Source organism: Tamandua tetradactyla, chromosome 24 (assembly GCF_023851605.1).
Source record: "Tamandua tetradactyla isolate mTamTet1 chromosome 24, mTamTet1.pri, whole genome shotgun sequence".
In the NCBI taxonomy this organism is placed as follows: domain Eukaryota; kingdom Metazoa; phylum Chordata; class Mammalia; order Pilosa; family Myrmecophagidae; genus Tamandua; species Tamandua tetradactyla.
This window is the reverse complement of record NC_135350.1, coordinates 15,284,520-15,299,794: the sequence shown is the minus strand read 5'-3', so window position 1 is coordinate 15,299,794 and position 15,275 is coordinate 15,284,520. Positions and strand designations below refer to the sequence as shown.

General features: G+C 40.4%; 1 protein-coding gene and 1 long non-coding RNA gene across 7 annotated transcripts in view; one reads left to right on the top strand and one right to left on the bottom strand.

The window, feature by feature from the left end:
* Positions 1-8,083: 8,083 nt before the first annotated feature.
* On the bottom strand, positions 8,084-15,267 carry LOC143668055 (uncharacterized). Of its 5 annotated transcripts, none has more exons than XR_013168266.1 (4): positions 15,019-15,267; positions 14,065-14,684; positions 13,343-13,379; positions 8,084-9,256 (listed from the first exon to the last, which is right to left on the bottom strand). It is a non-coding gene; the product is annotated as an uncharacterized LOC143668055 (long non-coding RNA). The 5 variants fall into 5 exon arrangements; XR_013168268.1 differs by having other exon boundaries at positions 14,586-14,684; XR_013168269.1 differs by lacking the exon at positions 8,084-9,256 and adding an exon at positions 9,276-10,334.
* SGMS2 (sphingomyelin synthase 2) overlaps positions 15,045-15,275 on the top strand; it is an 83,542-nt gene continuing 83,311 nt past the window's right edge. For both annotated transcript variants that reach the window (XM_077142607.1, XM_077142601.1), the window contains exon 1: positions 15,045-15,262. The gene's annotated coding sequence lies outside the window, so the exon portion shown is untranslated. The remainder of the gene's footprint in view (positions 15,263-15,275) is intronic.

Here is a 15,275-nt window from a genome sequence, read left to right as displayed (position 1 = left end):
CTGAAACTCAGTAAGTCATATTGTATTAGATTTCAAGGTCTGAGAATATTTATGAAATAATGTTTTTGTCCTCTAGGCCTGAATCAGGGGCCGCTTGCCCCCTTCCAAGTGTTTGCACAGTAGCTGTGCCCTCCTCAGACACTGGCGTGAAAGCACCACTCTCTCCAAACATCGAATGGCAGCCAGGCTCTCTGCACATGCCCAGGCACAGATCCCACCCTTTCCAAACATTGAGGTGGAACCCAGATTCCCCACAATCCCTTGGGCATGAGCTCCACCCTCTCGGAGCACTGGGACAGCAGCACTCTTGCTGAATTCAGGGCAGAAGTCCTGTCCTCTCCAAGCACCAGAGCAGACTCACCCTTTCCACACACATGTTCAGCCCATTCTCTGACCTGAGAAGATGTCTCCAGTTCAAATCTCAACATCCATGGTCCTGCCCTTCAAGTCATTTTTCCTTTAATTTGTCCCTTCTCTTTCCCTTTTAATTCAGACTGGCAGTGGTTTTGTTCATAAAAATTATGCATAAAACTTGTCAGTGCTGCATATAATTCACATGGGTCCAAACCATCAAACCTAAGAACTTTCCATGGATCCTTCCAGTCCTGACTTCCATGGAAATTGCTGACTGGTTCCATGTTCAGTTAAACCCTCACATGGAGCACTATTCTCTGGGGACTTGCTTTCAGAAGCTCATAATTTTCCAAACCATCAATTTCTGGTTTCTTTGTGCCCAAAAATCCAGTTTTCATATCATCTGTTTCCTCTCCCGTTTTACTATAAGCTGCAATAAGAGAAGCCAGGCCATACTTTCAACATTTAGTTTGGAAATCTCCTTAGCTAAATATCCAAGCTCATCACTTTCCAATTCTGCCTTCCACGTGTCATCAGTACTCAATTTTGCCAAGTTCTCTGCCACTTTAAAACAAGAGTCAGCTTTCCTCCCATTTGTAATGACACATTTCATCATTTCTGTCAAAGGCTTCATTAGAAGTAACTTTAGTGCCCATATTTCTACCAATAGTTTCTTCAAAGTAATTTAGGCCTTTTCTACAAAGTACCTCACTGTCAGCTTCTACCCATTACCCAATTCCCAAGCTTTTCTGCATTTTTGGTATTTGTAATAGCAGCACCCCTTTCCCGATACCAAAATTTGGTTCAGTTTCCTAGGCTGCTCAAGTAAAAACTATGAAATTGGTCGGCTTAAATAATGGGAAATTATTCATTCATGGTTTTGAGGCCAGGAAAATATCCAAAGCAAGGCGATGCTGTCACCCCAAAGACTGTTCTGTTCTGTGATGCTGCCAGTGATCCTTGCTTTCTCTCTCACATGGCAAGGCACACGGCAGTGTCTCCTGGTCTCTTACTTCTCTTCTGGATTCCATGTCAGCTACTTGTTTCCTGTGGCTTTTCTATTTCTGTTTCTGAATTTCATTCTCTTACAAAGGACTCCCACAATAGATTAAGACCCATCCTGGTTGAGGTGGCACACACCTTATCTGAAGTAACCTTATCGAATGGTCTACTTAGAATGGGTTTCCCCCCATATGAATGGATTGTTTTTGAGAACATGTTCTCTGGGGTACATACAGCTTCAAATCACCACAGTGTCCCAACGGTCCCTCAGGCTCTGGTCACATTTCTTCATTTTTAATTTTTTCTGCCCCTTAGATGGGATGATTCAATTGTCTTATCTTCAAATTCATTGATTCTTCTGCCAGCTCCAAACTGCTGTTGAAGACTTCAAGGGAGTTTTTTAATTTCTGTAGTGTTTGGCTCTGTTTTGGTCTTTTTCATAATTTCCATCTCTATATTGATATTCACTTTCTGTTCATCTATCATTTCCCTGATTTCCTTTGTCAATATTTTCCTCTATCTCTTTGAGCATAGTTAAGACCATTATTTAAAAGTCTTGCCCTGGGCAGGCCATGGTGGCTCAGCAGGTAGAGATCTCGCCTACTATGCCAGAGACCCGGCTTCAATTCTGGGTGCCTGTCCATACAGAAAAAAAAAAAAGTCTCTCCCTGCTGTGTGTCCCAGGTCTGTTCCTCCTGCATTGATGGTTTCTAATGCTCTACTCTTCTTTATGTGTTTTTAATTCTTTTGTTGAAAGCTGATATTTTGATATTTTAGTGTGCTATTGCTGGAAATTAGACTCTGAGGTATCTGTACCTGTAACAAGAAAAGACTGAGCTTTCCTTGTTACAGGGAAGCTTTCCTTGAATGCCAGGAGCTAACAACAACAACAAAGAAAATGCAGAAGAAGAAGGAAAAAAGAAAACACCTTTCCCAATCTTTGCAGATTGATCTGTGTGAGTGTTCTCCTTCAGGGCTTATCTATACAGTGAGTTTGGAAAATAGCTCCAGGCCTCCCTCAGCCTTTCTGTGCATACCTCTTGTTTTAGGCTTGCATTTGACCCTAGGAATTTCCCCATTTACACAGACAGGAATGTTTCCTCATGATCCTAGGCACTGTATTCTATGTCCTACAACCAGCAATCCCTTGGCCCAGGCAGCATAATTTTACAGCTATCCTATAGCTTTCTGTAGGAGAGATCAGTTCACGGCTTTCTATATACAGAGCAAGTTATAGGACAAGTTCCTCAGACCACCAACAGACCAATTGGGCAAGACATGCATTCTCCCAGAATGTGCATGAGGGTTACTCTGCTTCCCCTGGAACCTAGAGGAGGGATCTGCCCTCAGAGCCTGAGCCGGCTTCACATGGGTCTGGGATGGGGATGGACCAGCCTGTATACCACAATGTTCTACCACTTTTAAGTGGCCTTTTTCTTGATTTTGCTCTTGCCCCATTACTACAATCTTTTAAACTGTTTTCTGGAGCTTTTAGAAACATGTTTCTGCATTTCTTGCTGGGTTTTCAAATTTTCTGGGGGGTACAGAGCCCTGAAGCATCTCCAGTCCACCATCTTGATTCGGGCAGGCCACAGTACTCTCTTAAAAGTAAGAAAATGAATTAAGTAATTCACAATAAAACTTTAGTATATGTATCTTAGCATAAATTGGACTCAATCCCAGAGAAAGAAAGATGATCTCAGACTCAGTCAGAGGGATTTGCTGAAAATCTTGGATTTAGGGTCATGATGATGACAAGAGGAAGTGTACATCAGAACTGCTTCAGTGGACATAAATGTCCAGTCTGAGAGCCATGAATAGCCAGTCTTCCTCCTCTCCTCCCCTCTGTCCATCCCCTGTAAAACTTAAACATTCAACTTCCAAAGCCTACCAACACCCTAACTTCAGACCTTTATGTGCCTCTGCAATAATAGCTTTACATCCTTGACACTTACTCAAAAAGATCCCCTGGCCAGAACAAGTTTAAATCATATCATCACTTGTAACTGTGCCCACCCCAAAATGAAGTTATAAATCCATCTCTCAGATGACAACATCTTTAAATGTGACTTTAAATTCATGGAAATTCAATCTTTACACCTTTTCCCAACTTCAACCCTTCCTAGCTTCAGAGCCTCATCAATTAACCTGAATTCCATCCCTCAAACCCTGAACTAAATATTTAGGTTTCTACTACATACTATTTATTGTTCTAGCCAATTGTTCTCAAGAACTGGCTGAACACTGGAATTACTCAGGGAGTTTTAAAAATACTGTGCCTGGGATTCATCCAGATGCTCCAATTTAATTGGTTCATGGTAGAGTCTAAGCATCAACAGTTTTTAAAGCTCTACATGTGCTTATCCACAGTCAAGTTTGTTGATCACTGTTACCATTACTGGAGCTACAGCAATGAACGTGACAAACAAAGCAGAACTCATATTCTAACAAGGTCAAATTTTACCCTCCCCTTATTTCCCTTACTTATTTACCAGCTTTCTCAATTTTCTTGCCGGTGTACCCTTCCACTATACTTAATTTTCCAGGTCCTGATCCTAGATGAAACCACCCAACCATTGTCACTACTTAAGCACCCAAATATCCTGGCACAGCACAGCTGAGTCAAAGATATAATTTTGCTGATTAACTCCCATTATAAATTTATGAGCTCCATTCTCGGTTTAGCTCTCAACACTGGCAAATTTTGCTTATCTTTTGCCAGTTTACTTTTTCATTTCTGATAGAAGATATTTCAAATCTTTGCTCAAATCTCTTAAGCCTATCAAGATCCTTCCTCTCTCATACTCAGCTGATGACCTAACCTTTAATTTCAGAAAGAAAATAGTGGTCATGGTAGTGAACTCCGTCAGACCTCTTCCTTTCCACCTTAATATTATATAATTTCTCTCTTTCTCATAACTTTAACATCTATGGCCAGATCCTTTTCTACTCTCTGCAAATGTATTCAAGAGTCTGCCCATCGAATCTGCCTGGAAACAACCTATTCCCTCTCTCTCCTTTCATTGGCATGTATCTGAAGGGAATTCTCTGTACTTGAAGTATCCACTGCTCCACTCAGCCCTCTATAACTGCAGTTTGGCTGCTACCACTATCACGCTACTGCAGAGTTTCCCAAATTTTCCCATGTTGTGACACCCTGGGAAAACTATACTATTTATTTGATATCCTAGGGACATCCTGAGGTCATTCTAGCCCTTCTTCCTACCAGGAAGAGAAGGGGCTTTTTCTTCAGCTCACCTGCAATCAGTGGAGGCTCACCAGCTTACCTTGACACACCAACTGGAAATCTCTGCTCCCCTAAATCTACTCTGGCAAAGGACACCAGTAACCCCATTGACAAATGCAACGTCTGTTTCTCTGTCCTCATCTGTTCCATAGCAGAGGATGCTGTTCATAAATATTCTTTACATAAAATGACTATCGTTTAGTGAAGGTCATAGGGAATTGGAGTCCAGGAAAATGTGAAGATGACAAGAGCTGGTTACTTTCTTTTCACTGTCTTCTTGATTAAAGTTCAGTTGTTTAAGAAAACTCTTTCCTCAGTGGGGTATGACTGGGTATCAGATTTTTGTGGCCAGAGAAGGTCATTTGCTACAGACAAAGGAACTTGAGTCTTAATTGACTAAGCTATTGGTAAATAGTGAAGCTCAAAAAATCACTTTGTATATTACTGTACTCATAGAATGGTTTCACAAATTAATTCTAACAGTTAAAATTCTGAGCACAGATCATCTGCATACTCATGGATGCCATCCAGGAATTTCTGCATTACCAATTTTAGGATGATTTTTGCTGTGTGTGATTTAAATCGGGATTGTCCAGGGCAAACACGTATAATCCCTTACCTCACCTTTATGTTGGCTTCTTTTTTTTTTCCTGATTGACCCTTATCTTAATGGTCTGGCCTGCCATTAGAGCATTTCTCCACAAAATAAGAGCAGATGATACGTTAACAATTTAGCTATCTTTAAACTGTATGTAGTTGGTGTGGTGAGAGAAGGCTTGGGAGGGTGATTGGCTAAACTAAATTCTGAGGTCATTGGTCTATTTAATCTGTAATATTCCAATACCCAACTGCCAACTGTGGGGGAATTTCTGTTCAGGAAATGCAAAAAAAAAAAAAAAAAAACAGAGCAAATGTCACTAGGGGTGTGGTGGGTTGGAGTTTGTATACCCCAGAAAAGCAAGTTTTTAAACTTAATCCATTCCTGTGGGTGTAAACCCATTGTAAGTAGAACCTTTTGATAAGGCTACTTCAGTGAAGGTGTGGCCCACTTCAGTTAGGATAGGTCTTAATCCTATTACTGGAGTCCTTTATGAGAGAAGTAAAATTCAGACAGAGAGAAAAACTATAAGAAGCAAGAAGCTGAAGTTTAAAGCAGCCCAGAAGAGAAGGGAGTGGCTCCCAAGTGCACTGCTGTGTGACAGCGAAGCCAAAGATCAGAGATGACCAGAAGCCAGCCCCAAAGCACCAGTCTTCAGGAAGAAAGCATTGCTTTGACGACACCTTGATTTGAGCTTATCCTAGCCTCAAAGCAGTGATCTGATAAATTACTGTTGTTTAAGCCAACCCATTGTATATTTGCTTGAGCATCCAAGGAAATGAGAACAAGGGGAAAGGATGGCATCCTTTCCTAGCCTCAGGTACAGTGTTTTTTTTGCCTTTTCAGTTTACACCAGGGACATATTATAAACCATGGTAACAGATTTGCTTCCTTCAAGTTCACTGCCTTAGAAATACTTTATCATAAACACACTTATAATGGTCTCTAAAAATTCTGTAGGGAATCGTGCTGGTTATCCTCCACTGGCCCTTCCATCCACTCTTCCCTTCTTAGCCCTGTTCTGACTCTTGGAAACTGAGCCTCTACCTACTGCCCCATCTGGGCTTCCTCACCCTTCTGCTTCTGGTTAGGGTCAGTCAGCGGGAGTACCAGCAGGAAACGTGAGTATACGAGAAGAGAGAGAGATCATATTTGTCCTATCATGGTGAAGTTCTGAGAGGCTACATTCCTCCATCTGATACCACAGCTCCTTTCTGGCAGCCCCTTTCCCACAGTTCAGCCCTCATCCTGCTCTAGAAACATCTTTCCCTCTTCTTGCCCCTTCGGGCACGAGGCCTGCCCACTGACTTCCCACTGTCCCCAGTTGCTTCACCATTTATCTTTCTTTCTTAATTATTAAAAAACAAACCAAAACAGCTTTATTGAGATATAATTCACATACCATATATTCACCCATTTCACATTTATGGTTTAGTGGCTTTTATTGTGCAGCAACAATCATCACAGTTCATTTTAAAACACTTTCATCATGCCAAAAAAGAAATCCTGTACCTATTAGCAGTCACTCCCCATTTCCCCCAACCACCTCCCCAACCCAAGGCAACTGTTAATCTTCTTCTAGTTTTTACAGATATCATACTCTGCACATTTTATATAAATGGAATCATACAATATGTGGTCGTTTGTGATTGGCTTCTTTCACTTAGCATGATGTTTTCGAAGTTCATCCATGTTATGGCTCATGTCTCCTTAATTCCTTTTCTTGGCATTTAAAAAATATTTCTATCTTTATGTTTTTTTTTATTAAACAGCTTTATTGAGACATAATTCACATACCATATAATTCAACCATTTAAAGTGCATAATTCAATGGTTTGGGGTATATTCACAGATATGCTTAGCCATCATCACAGTCAATTTTACAATTTTTATCACTTCCAAAAGAAACCCCTGTATGCTTTAGCTGCCATCCCCTTATCTCCTATTTCCTCTCCTCTCCCCACCTCACCCAGCCTGAAGCAATCACTAATCTACTTTCTGTCTATATAGATTTCCCTATTCTGGACTTTTATATGATTGAAATGTTTCACTATTTCTTGTTTTATGTTCTCATTGGCCACTTTTTTTTTAGATTTCATTATTCCCACTTCTTTATTAGTAAGAACACTGTGGTCAGAAAGGAAATACAATTTGCCAAATTTGCCCTGGTTGCTGAGCTTGGGTGGAGCTCAGACTTAATGCACACTTATGCATCAAGGAGCTCCCAACTGGAGGCGACACACACATGCACAAGTAACACCAGTCCAAGGGCTGGGCTGAGGAGCAACTGAGGGTGCTGAGTATTTGCTATGTTTCAGGTGGCGTCGTAGCACTTTGCAGGTTATAGTGCAGCTCAGCAATTTCAGGCCTTTCTGTCCAGCTATTCTAATACACTGGAGGGTAGAAAGAGTTATCTATATGATGGTTAGGTAGTTGGGATCATTTCATAAATCCTAACTTCTTGATTATAAGTTCATCAGTTCCTGTGCCAGTTTGAAAGGATGTGTGTCCCCTAGAAAAGTCATGTTTTAATCCTAATCCCATTTCGTAAAGGCAGCTGTTTCTTCTAATCCCTATTCAGCATTGTATGTTTGAAAGTGTAATTAGATCATCTCCCTGGGGATGTGATGTAATCGAGAGTGGTTGTTAAACTGGATTAGGTGACGACATGTCTCCATCCATTCGGGTGGGTCTGATTAGTTTCTGAAGTCCTATAAAAGAGGAAACATTTTGGAGACAAGAGATTCAGAGAGAGCAGAGCAGAACAACATAGCCATGAGAAGCAGAGTCCACCAGCCAGTGACCTTTGGAGATGAAGAAGGAAAATGCCTCCCAGGGAGCTTCATGAAACAGGAAGCCAGGAGAATCTAGCAGATGATGCTGTGTTCGCCATGTGCCCTTCCAGATGAAAGAGGAACCCTGACTGTGTTCGCCATGTTCCTTCTCACTTGAGAGAGAAACCCTGAACTTCATTGGCCTTCTTGAACCAAGGTATCTTTCCCTGGATGCCTTTGATTGGACACTTCTATAGACTTGTTTTAATTGGGACATTTTCTCGCACTTAGAACTGTAAACTAGCAACTTAGTAAATTCTCCTTTTAAAAAGCCATTCTGTTCCTGGTATATTGCATTCCGGCAGCTACCAAACTAGAACAGTCCCAAACTCTGTCCTTGTGCACAATATCTCTCTGAGCCTCAGTTTCTTCATTCAGAGAAGGAAATGATATCTATCTTAAAAGGCTAATGTGAAGATCAACCATACCTTTTTTTAAATTTTTTTATTTATTAATTAAAAAAATTAACAACAAACAAAAATATTAACATATCATTCCATTCTACATACACACTCAGCAATTCTCAATATCATCACATAGTTGCATATTCATCATTTCTTAGAATATTTGCATCGATTTAGAAAAAGAAATAAAAAGACAACAGAAAAAGAAATAAAACGATATCAGAAAAAAAAAGATTATACATACCATACCCTTTACCCTCGCTTTCATTTATCACTAGCATTTCAAACTAAATTTATTTTAACATTTGTTCCCCCTATTATTTATTTTTATTCCATATGTTCTACTCATCTGCTGATATGGTAGGTAAAAGGAGCATCAGATACAAGGTTTTCACAATCACAGAGTCTCATTGTGAAAGCTATATCATTATACAATCATCATCAAGAAACATGGCTACTGGAACACAGCTCTACATTTTCAGGCAATTCCCTCCAGCCTCACCACTACATCTTGAACAACAAGGTGATATCTACTTAATGCGTAAGAATAACCTCCAGGATAACCTCTCAACTCTGTTTGAAATCTCTCAGCCATTGACACTTTGTCTCATTTCACTCTTCCCCCTTTTGGTCGAGAAGGTTCTCTCAATCCCTTGATGTTAATTCTCAGCTCATTCTAGGGTTTTTCTCAATCCCTTGATGCTGAGTCTCAGCTCATTCCAGGATCTCTGTCCCATGTTGCCAGGAAGGTCCACACCCCTGGGAGTCATGTCCCACGCAGAGAGGGGGAGGGTGGTGAGACTGCTCGTCGTGTTGGCTGGAGAGAGAGGCCACATCTGATCAACAAAAGAGGCTCTCTTGGGGGTGACACTTAGGCCTAAATTTTAAGTAGACTTAACCTATCCTTTGTGGGGTTAAGTTTCATGTGAACAAACCCCAAGACTGGGGGCTCAGCCTATAGCTTTGGTTGTCCACACTGCTTGTGAGAATATCAAGAATTCAACTTGGGGAAGCTGAATGTCTCTCCGTTCTCACCGTTCCCCCCAACTATACCTTTTTAAACAATCACTTCATTAAACTCTTTTAAGTTAAACCCTCTTGAGTGTGCCACTTTCTGTCAGGCTAGGTGCACCTCCATAGGTATATGCCAATGGTTCAATATTTCAGTTATTAATCATTACTATTCTTTTAATAACTTATGTTAACATTTTCTATTTATTTAGTTATCTACAATTTAAATTACCTAGCATGTTTCAAAGAATGACCTTCTTCCTAGGGATGGAGGGGCAGTGGGAAGTCAGAAACTAGCCTGTTAGCACCGTTAGATGCATTTAAAGAGCCTTCTAAGCAGATGGACATGTCACTTATGAGCTAGGTTGCAAAATTTTGGAAAAAATAGTTTGTTTTAATTTATTTCCAGGTGAAATACGATCACGTCATGATAAATTATGTCATGTAATTCTCTTGTGCTCATCTTATTTTCCCAAATATGAAGAGCCCTTTGAAATCAGGGACATATGCTATGCTTTAATCTCCCTTATAAGGCTCAACACAACGCTTTGTACCTGCTAAGTATCTGATAAATGTTTATGGATTAGATGGATTTAACATGGGTAAATAGAAAAGTACAATTAATCAAATGTATTTATTGGGTGGCAACAGATTGCTAAGTGGAGAAAAAAAGAATACATAAAAGTAGGTAAATTCTTTCCTTCAAATTTAATCAAAAGAAAAGTAAATGTAGTGAATGAAAACCAGACCAGAGGGAGAGAGGAATAAAAGAAGGATAAGATTAATTTATGACTGCTGGCCTTTTTTCCTGGTTTCTGGTTCCAATGGCATTCTCCAGCGTGATTCCTTTCCGGTCTCCAAACATCTGGGCTGAGTTGCAAGTGCTAAAATGAGGTATGTCGAGCTGCTGAGTTCTCTTTTGCTCTCTTTCTTTTAAGCCTCCAGCTAATTAAATTAAACCCAAATCATTGTGGAAGGCAATTCCCTTAGCTGACCCCAAATGTAATCAGCCACAGATGAATTTCACATACTGATGATTTTAAGTTCACAGAAACAGAACAACAGGGCATCGTCACCTGGTCAGGTTGACATGTAAACCCAACTACCACACAAGGCAATGGCAATGCTTTCTTCCTGAAGACTGGCATTCTGGGGTTGGCTGCCAGTGATCCTTAGTCCAGGGCACATTTGTCACACAGTAATGCACATGGCAGCCTCTCCTAGTCTCTCCCTTCTCTTTCAGATTCTGATGATTTTCAGCTTCTGGCTGCTAGCTCTGGCTTTTTCTCTCTGTGTCTGAATTTCATTCTGTTTATAAAGGATGCCTGTAGAAGGATCAAGACCCATACTGATTAAGTGGAAGTAACCTCATCAGAAGATTCTACTTACAATGGGTTCACATCCACAGGAATGGATTAAGTTTAAGAATATGTCTTTCTGGGGTACATAGCTCCAAGCCACCATAGCATGACACCACGTTCTCCTGGTTTTCCTCCTTCCTTTCTGAACATCCTCTGCAGTTTTCAACTCCTTCCCCTAGCTATAATGTTGTACTTTCTCTTGGAATTCTTCTACTCTCATTCTGTACTCTCTTTCAGACCATCTCATCTTTTCCTATCCTATGGCTTCCATTATTATCCATACGCTGACTATCCTCAAATTCCTAGTCCTTGTGTCTTTTCTGAGCTTCCAGACCAATACATCCACATCTACTTGACATCTCCATTCACGTCTCACATCGGAAAGTCGTTATGTTTAAAGCACAAATCCTATCTTCCTCCACAAACCTGCTCCTGTCACAGCATTCCCTGTTGTGGTAAAGGGTGACACCACCTACCCAAGGGCTGAAGCAAAAAAAAATGTAGACGTCCCCTTTTGACTCCTTCCCCACATCCAGTGAAACTGCAAATTCTGTCCATCAAACTTCAAATCGGCTCCACTTCCTCCATTCCCATCACTCCTCTCCCAGCTCAGACCACTGCCCGGACTGCTGCAAAGCTGATCCTTCCTTTCCCTCACCCTGCCCCCTTCTCCTCAAGCCCAGAAATAGCACGGACAACAATGCGAATAAAAGGTGGTTCATGGTACCCTTCACTTGCATTTCTTATGCCCAGAACACTTTATTTAATATAGAACATTTGTATAAATAGTATAGAATATGCCAATGATAAAGAAGATAGTACAATGTTTTTCATTAATAGAAAAACAATGTACTAATCTGCTCTCAAATTAAGATTTAGACTACAAGATATCAAAGAGACTAATATCTAAACCCACATACCCCCTACATGTATTTTTTGGCACATCATGGAGCCACTAATATGACTGTGAGGAAAGAGCATATGACAGTGCTAAATTTTTTTTAAATCCAATTAAGAATCATACATATGATATTGCTAAAATTATTTCTAATAGAAATCTAGGGGGAAGAGATCAGATCTCAAAATGTTCATAGTGCTTATAGTTTTTCCTGTATTTTCCAATTGTTCTATATATGGCAATATTACTTTATTATATTTTTAAAAAACTTTAAAATGAAAGCATTTTAAAAGCCCCAAATGAAGGAATATTGCCAAATAGAAGAGTTATATCAAGAAGGATGCAATAGAAAGAATGGTGGTCAAACGCATAAACTTTGGGATGAGAAGGTCTTTTTTTTATATGCCTGATTATGTCACTTGAGAGTGATGTTAGTTAAGTGACTTAAAATCTCCCAACTGTAGTTTCCTCCGATACAGAGAAGAACACTGAGAGTGGCTACCTCAGAAGGTTGATAGAAGCATTAAATGCAATGGTTTGGCAAAGCAATTTGCACAGTCCCTTTGTATATAATACATTCTCAACAAGTGGTAGGTTTCTGCTCTTTGTGTGGGGCCTGATACACAGAATGTCTGAAAACCCAACTTCAGAGGGTGAGCTCTACAGACTTGGTCTTTAAATTGTTATTGTCTCTCCAACTAGGCAGTGAGCTCCCTGATGGTATGAACTCATCGTATCACAGTCTTCTAAGTTCTAGTACTGCTTGTGTTATTTTTAATTACAAAAGTAATGCAGACTCAATAACATGGAGAAAACAAAGTGTCTCCCTCACACTTTGCCCTCCTATATCTCATGGCCAAGGGGTAACATATCTTGGTTATGGATTTTGGGAGAAAGTGGTGTTTGTTTCACAAAAATGGTATTATTATATATACTTTTAAAAAAGTGTGCTCCTTCTATTTTTAACTTAACATAGGTGTTTTTCTAAATCAGAGCCTATGGATCTATTTTATTCTTTTGTGGCTTACCACATAGTTTCCCATAACATCAAGTTACTTCACAATTGGTTTGTTCTTTAAGGTTTGTTCATTTGTTCATTCGTTTATTTTTTTTCACTCACTCAGTAATTACACTCCTAGGAACCATGGCATGTAGTCCGCCACTGTGTTCCATCCTGAAGAAATTAAAGCTGCAATAAACATCCTCATGCAAAATTAAAAAAACAAAAACGAAAAACCGTCCCCATTTGCTAAGACATTTAGACGGTACACATGGGATTCTTAGATAAACAACTGTAGCACAAAAAGGGAACTCAGTTAACAACTGTTGGTTGACTAGATGACAGATAAATTCAGAGCAGGAGTTACCTAAGAGGAGATAAGTACTGTAGATACAAACTGCTTTCCTACATTAATCAGTATGTTTCATCGACCAAAGAAATGTCTGTAGAACTTGATTTATAGAGCGCGCTGGTTTAAGAAGAAACTTTTTTTTGACATCATCATACCTGTCAGCCCTTTCTCTCCCTTAGAACACTTAGCATCATTATTTTTGGAAGGTGATGAATCACGAATTTAATAATCTTTAATACATTGTAAGAACAAAAAGGTGCAATTAAAAATAAGGAAATCACCTCTTTTGTGGGATGAATAAGTTGCTATCTTTCAAACCTGAAATGAAGATGAATAATTTGTTTCTTCATGTTGACAATTTACTTTAAAATGAGAACATGCAATTCAATCGCAACTATACTATTATATTGACTTGGAGACATTTAAGTGGTGTATAAAGTGACCTAATTATTTATTTCACAATATTTAAACTGAGGCACAATAGTAACCACAAATTCAAAATTATCCATTAAAAAGCCTTCTCTAGAGGAGAGGTTTCCTTATGATGGCACTACAGGATTTACATCACACAGCAATTCAGAAAGAACTGCAGGTTATGTTTTGAGTTCTTTAACTTCATCCATGCATATAGGCCAAAAAGCCTGCATCATCATTTTTTTAGCAGTGTGCAAAATTTTTATTTATACATCCTGCCATAATGTCCAAATATTTAGGTCATGAGGCAGGGAGTAGCCTGTGGCTACATATTTGACCCTAGTCCCTCTGTTTTACCAATGGACAGGACAACCCCGCTTCTGCATTCGATCTGTGATTGTCAATTAAACCTGCTGGTTTGAATTTCCATTTGCTTTGACTGCATCCTAGCAAACCAGTTCATTTGCTCTTGCCTTCTGGGCAAAATGCCTGGGCTTTGTAAAACTGAAAACGAGCTACTTACTGAAAAGGAAAAATAAACCCAAGAAAAGTACATTTCAATTGTTGGCATTCTCTTCTGGGTTCTTACCTTTCTATAGTTTGAAATGAGTGTGTTTTTTCACAATGATGTCGAGCCTTTGCTTAACTTCAGGAGCATTTTCATTTCAGGGAAACTTCTATATCGCGACAATATCCTACAGTTGTCACTTCAGGGCTGCCTTGCATATTCTTTGAACAACGGGTTTAATAAAGATTGTTTACCGACATTATATCCGCATTAAGAACCTAGAGAGGCCTCTGATTATTTTCGCTGATTAAGCACCTCCAAACCAGTGCAAATCCTAAATACAATTGCCTTGTCCTGAAGTAGAAATGAATATAAACATTTCTGTTGATGAAATTCAATAAAGCTTTGGCCAAATCCCCTCTGACTGGTCATCCTACATAGAATCTGGGAGGCCGCCATCATTCACTTTGAAAAATGCCCAGCAGGTGGATGAACAACAACTCCAGCAAGATGTAGAGCTCTGACCATTTTTAAGAGGGCAACACCCCTTCTAAAAACATAACTAACAAGGTCGGAAAACAAAACAAAAAGCCAAAACCCACGTACGGCCTCCTTGTGCCTCAAAAGCTGCGGGAAAGCACAGTGTTCAGCTGAGCAGGGAACCGCTCTCCCACTGTTTATTTTGGTTACGGTTTCTTATCCTAAATGAGAAGCAAATCAATTAACAGGACAAATGACATGCTGGTAAGCACCGAAGGGAAAGTATTATTAGCTTCATTACAGCTCCCTCCCAGCTCACACCTCGAGTTGCCACCGAGAGGACTAATGACTAAGCCTGCCAGGCAACTGTATGAGGTTTGGGAACCCACTTCTTTGACCCAGGCCGGGGTAACACCCTTTAAATAAACACCGGTGCCCCCAAGTCCACTCATTTTACAGTCAGGAAGCAGTTCCTGACTCAGGCGTGCTGCGGGGGTGGGGGAATCCCTTCCCGGCCCTCCCCCTGAAACTTGCAGGGAGTGACACCCAAAGTACTTTTCCAGATTGGTCTGTCACCGCTCCGGAAGGTCTGCTGCGGGCCCGGTCCGTCCACAGCCCATCTGTCCCGCCTGCCAAGCCCCTCCTTCCCTGCACCTTTAAATGGCTAGGAGAGGGGAGGGTCGGCTGGGGATTTCTTCTTTAAGAAGTCGCACCGGTTTTTCTAGCTCCGCTCTGCGCCAGGAGAGACGCAGCAGTAGGAGCGGCCGCTGCCACCACCGCCGCTGTCACCGGGCCGCGGGTGAGTCACTGTT